Below are 4,907 nucleotides of genomic sequence, written 5' to 3' on the forward strand. Positions count from 1 at the left end.
CCATGGAATTCTCCAGGCCAGAATACTGGAGTGGGTAGCCTTTCTCTTCTCCAGGGGATCTTCCCAACTCAGGGATAGAACCCAGGTCTCCTGCATTGCAGGCGAATTTTTTACCAGCTGAGCCACAAAGGAAGCCTTGAACTTTCTTGAACTCTTATGCAAAAAGACACCTGTCTTGGATCTTGTTGTGAAACTCAAAACTGATATGAATGCTGTGTATTAGGCCATCATACTGATTTTATTTACTTACTTTAATCCAAGTTACACATCTATTTAATAAAAATAGATTTCTATGGCTTGAAAGAAAAAAAAAAAGTCTCCTAAAGAACAGGTGCTTCCACAAGGAAGTTTTGTAAATTCAGATCTTTCTTGCTTGGTTGCTCAGAGTTGCCCCTGGCTGGAGATGTTTGGCATCTCAAAGGGCCAGGGTCAGATAAGAAAGACCATCTAGGCTGGTATTGGGTCAAGACTTCCAGGTTCTAGTCCAGGCTCTTTTACTAACTTCCTGAGTGACTTGAACACTTATGTCATCACCATGCTCTTAAGTTCCCTCATCTGTAAGTGAGGGTGTTGGATGAATATGTAACCTCTAGGCTGCCTGTTATCTCTAACATTCTATCACCCTAGGAGTGTTCTCTTAGTGAAGTCCTAGGCAGCTACAAGGGGAGAGACAGAGACCTCCTTCATCTGGAGTTAAGATTCTTCTGGTGAGTGAGCTCAACTGAGTCGGTCCCTAAGGTATGGGATGATCTCATTTACTGGGAGTGGTCCTGCTTACAAATCTCAGAATCCTTCTCTTTCTCCACCAAATCTGGGAAAGTAAGGATTTGGCAAATAGGATAATGAAGAGATGTCAGGGTAATAATGAGGCAAAGGTCTTAAGTTGGGGCCATCTCTGTTTATCAAGTCAATTGTCCCCACCTCTGGATTCTCACTGAGTGTTCCCTCCTTGCAGTCCCATCACTGATGAGGGTAGAGGTCTAGCGATGTGAAGCAAAATTGCACTGAGGCTTGGTGTAAAGTGTGCCCACGTGATCAGAGAACCCACACAGGCCGTGGGCTCAGCCCTACTGATTCATTCCCCTGGCCTTCCCATTCCCCTACACTGGCAGAAGGCACTCCTTCCTTTCAGCACCCAGATGTCCTTGGCAGCGTTCCTCAGATGCTCTGGCTACTTTTGCCTCATCACTCCTTTCACTCTCAGCTTTAGCTCAGAGAAGCCCCCATCCCCACCCACCCCACCCCGCCGCCCAGTAATTCACCTCCATCCCCCACCTAAGGCAGCCAGTCTGCCGCTTTTACTTACATCATGTTCCTGGGGCATGAGATCACTGAGGCCGTGTCTCTGAATCTATGAGCCCATCCTGTGCCTGGAAAACCTGCTGAGGAGAAAGATATGGCTGCTGCTCTCAGGAGACACTGTTCTGTGTTACAGAACTCAAGGAATAATATGGCAATCACGACACTGTCTTGGGCAGAACTTGTATAAGGATAACAGTTCTTGTAGGACAAGTGGTCAAATGTGGAAACAGACATCTGTCCCACTTATGTATTTCATAGTCTTACTTTGCTTTCCCTCTCCTGGCAATGCAACAGCCCCTGCTAGGTGCTTGGCTCTGTGATGCTTACTGAAGGAATATAGGAGGGAAGAGAAAACACATGGCCTGAACCTCCAAGGAATATACAGTCTGGTCAGAGAAGCAAGGCATTCACACATTTGTGAGTTCATAGGGCGGTTGAGAGTAGGAGGACTTTACCTGGAGCCCATGTTGAGTTTAAGCATCTAAAAATCCCGTTCATTTTTCTAGTAGATGATCCATAATTACCCGATTTTAAAAGCACACAGGACAACCCCCTCTCCCCTCCAAAAAATGAAGAATTAAGCTCAACTTGAAAGACCTGGGCTGGAGTCCTGGCTTTTCACCTACTGTTTGTGTGATAACAATTATCTAAGCGCCTTGATCCTCAGTTTCTCAGTCTCAAAAACAGGGAGAATCATTTCTGCCCTACTTATCCCATAGCATGGCTGTTAGGATCAAATGAGATAAGTATGTGAAAGTTCTTTATAAATCATAAAGCATCATACAGGTAAAAGGTATCATTAATGTTTAAAACCAAAACACAAGTCCATACGGAATGACAGAACATAGTTTATTGGAACCTTAGAGGTGTTTGCACAAATGTTTCCCTCTTGCAGATAATGAAATTGAGACCCAGAGAGGTTAAGTGGCCCAGGGACAACAGCTAATCTGGGGCAGAGCCAAGATCAGAGGACAGCCTCCTCAGGGCTCTGCCCTGGAACCGCTGGGGGAGCCAGGCAGCCAGAGTCCAGTGCTTCTCTCTGTGTCTGTGGTCCCTGGGGCCCAGTTTGCTGCAGGCTAGGGCTCTTACTTCCTTAGCCACGTGGATGATACTATCTGGCTAACTGTGGATTTTTTTTACTTCTTTGCTCTACTCAGCTCCAACCCCTGTTTCCAACCGCTACCACTCAGCCGACTCCTATGAAAATGGTTTCCAAGAGGAGTCTGTTGGAAACAGACTGAGCAGTTAACATCAGCACCAAATAATTGCCGCCTCTCTGGGAGAGACCCAGCAATAAGGTGGGGACAGCATGTGTGGGAACGTGAGAGCCCTGGTAGCCAGTCCAAACACTGCAGACAAGTTTTGTGAGTGAGGGCTATCTGAACACCATTTGCCAAAATGGCCCACATTCTTGTAGGCACAGATCTAGGTGCAAGTTATGAAACAAATAATACAAGGGTGGCTTGCTAGAAGGGGCTCCGGGATATTGTGAGCGGGTGGGCCAGAGGGAACTGGGCCTTCTGTCTGTTCATTTCTTTCCAGCTGCTGCTAAGAGCCTCTAATGTTACATGCATTCTTTTCTCTCCCAATCTAGAAGAGAACCTGGAGACCAGCTTCTGCAAGTCATGCCCACGTCTGTGCTAAATGTCACCCGCAGCATTGTGGGAAGCACAGGCTGCTGCTTTCAGTGAAGGCCTCCAGAGGACAGTGCCCAGACAATCTCTGTGACCCATTCTAGTTCAACCGTTGTCCAGTCTTTAGAAGTGGGCCTCACAATAACCTTAAGATACCACCTTAGCAATTTGTGTTTATTCCTTCTGGCTCCTACTGATTAGAGGTAGGGAATAGCCACTCACCAAGTTCTCCACTTAAAATCATGCTTTGAAATACTTGATAAATGCATCTCGTTAACCTATACTTATCTAGACCTAATAATTTAAAAAACATTTTATGTACTCACTTGATTATAATCTTCAACTCCTGTAATCCCTGCTACCTGATCCCCAGCTCTTCAATCCAGTCCCCTAAAAAAAAAAAAAAAAAACCACCCCTGCAGTGCTTTCTTCTCCTTTCTAGGCACCCACCACCCTTCCCTTCTTAAGAACCTTTCCATCTTCAATTCACTAACATCTGAACAGCTGCACAAGCACAAAGTGTTTAATTTGGGAGCAGTGTCTGTGGGAAGGAACGCTTTTTAAGTTTCCAAAGTAATGCAGAAGCTTAATTTAGAAAGTTATAGAACAGCCCTCTTGGTTCTGGAAGTCACAGAAATTATGGATTGCACTGCAGAGGCAACCTGCCTGATGATGTTAGCACTTTGCAGCACTGGGTTTTTCTGCAGCAGTTTCATTTTGATTTCTGTCCAGAAACATAGTGGGCCAGTCCAGATGAAGCATTCACTCCCTGAGGAAGGAGCCTATGTCCTACTCAGCCTCTCTGTGTGGTCAGGGCCTACCAAGGGCAAGCAAGTGGTTAGTGCCTTTAAAAGCTGGATTGTATTGCCCGTCTGGCCCCTACTCCCTACTTCGGTCTTCAGCTTGATCCAAACAGGTCTCGAACTAGGAGATGATAATGGTTACCAAATACTGAGCAGGAAGGGGGATGATTAGATCATACCACCACCACCTTCCTTGGCTCCAGGAGGCTTAAAGAAAGTTAAAGTGCCAAGATTAAAGAGTCTCACATCCTACCAGATCAAATGTTAGGATTTGTCTCTCAGGGACATATAAAATTAGGGTCTGAATAATAATGAGAACCTGGATAGAACAAGATAGACTTGGACATAGGATGGATCCTGGGAGATTCATCCTAATGAGGGTGTGAGCACGAAACGTAGAAATGGGGTGGACAGTTTCCCACCTCCATCTCTACCAATCACAGTCACAGTATTTGGGCCTGGAACTGAGACAGTGCCTGCTGAGTGGCATTGCCCAGAGCCATCTGCATACTATACATGCTCAGGACCCTCACAGGGCCTCTGTGGAGTCCAGGCAAAGCATCCTTTTGTAAGATCCTAGAGGTGCATCTTGACTGCCATGAGATGTTCTGGAAAGTTAAAACACACACTCAGTTGTATTGCTTGAGTCCCTAGGGCCCAAAAACCCAGAAAAAGAATGCACACTCTGTGTCCTAAAGAGGGTCAGATACATACAGACTGTGTGGTAAGCTAGAGGTCCCCAAGTGTCAGTCTAGAGAGAAAGACAAGAAACTCCCCAAAAGAAAGTCACTGTAAGCAAAAATACTCTGGCAGAGTAGACCAGGTCCAGGCGGAGCACCTGAAAATTAGAGGACAAGAGGTTTCAAACAGAGTACAAGCTGAGTCCTTCCCCACTTTCTCACCTGGAGTCCCTCAACTCCCAATTCAATGAGTTCCAGTGAATTCTGGGCTGGGTCTTACTTAGGAAAGAACAAACTGTGTCACTAGAGAGAAGTACAACTATTCTGGACCTGAAATACCTTGTTAGGCTGCTCAGGGAGGGAGATGACCCCTGCAGGTCAATGGTTTGGGGCAGGTGGGTAGCAGCTTGGCAGCAGACAATGGATGACAGAGAACTGCAGGCTGGTGAGGGCAGCGGGTCTGCAGGACAGAGGCAGAATACACACAG

This window comes from Bison bison, unplaced genomic scaffold (assembly GCF_000754665.1).
Source record: "Bison bison bison isolate TAMUID 2011002044 unplaced genomic scaffold, Bison_UMD1.0 scf7180017864215, whole genome shotgun sequence".
NCBI lineage: Eukaryota > Metazoa > Chordata > Mammalia > Artiodactyla > Bovidae > Bison > Bison bison.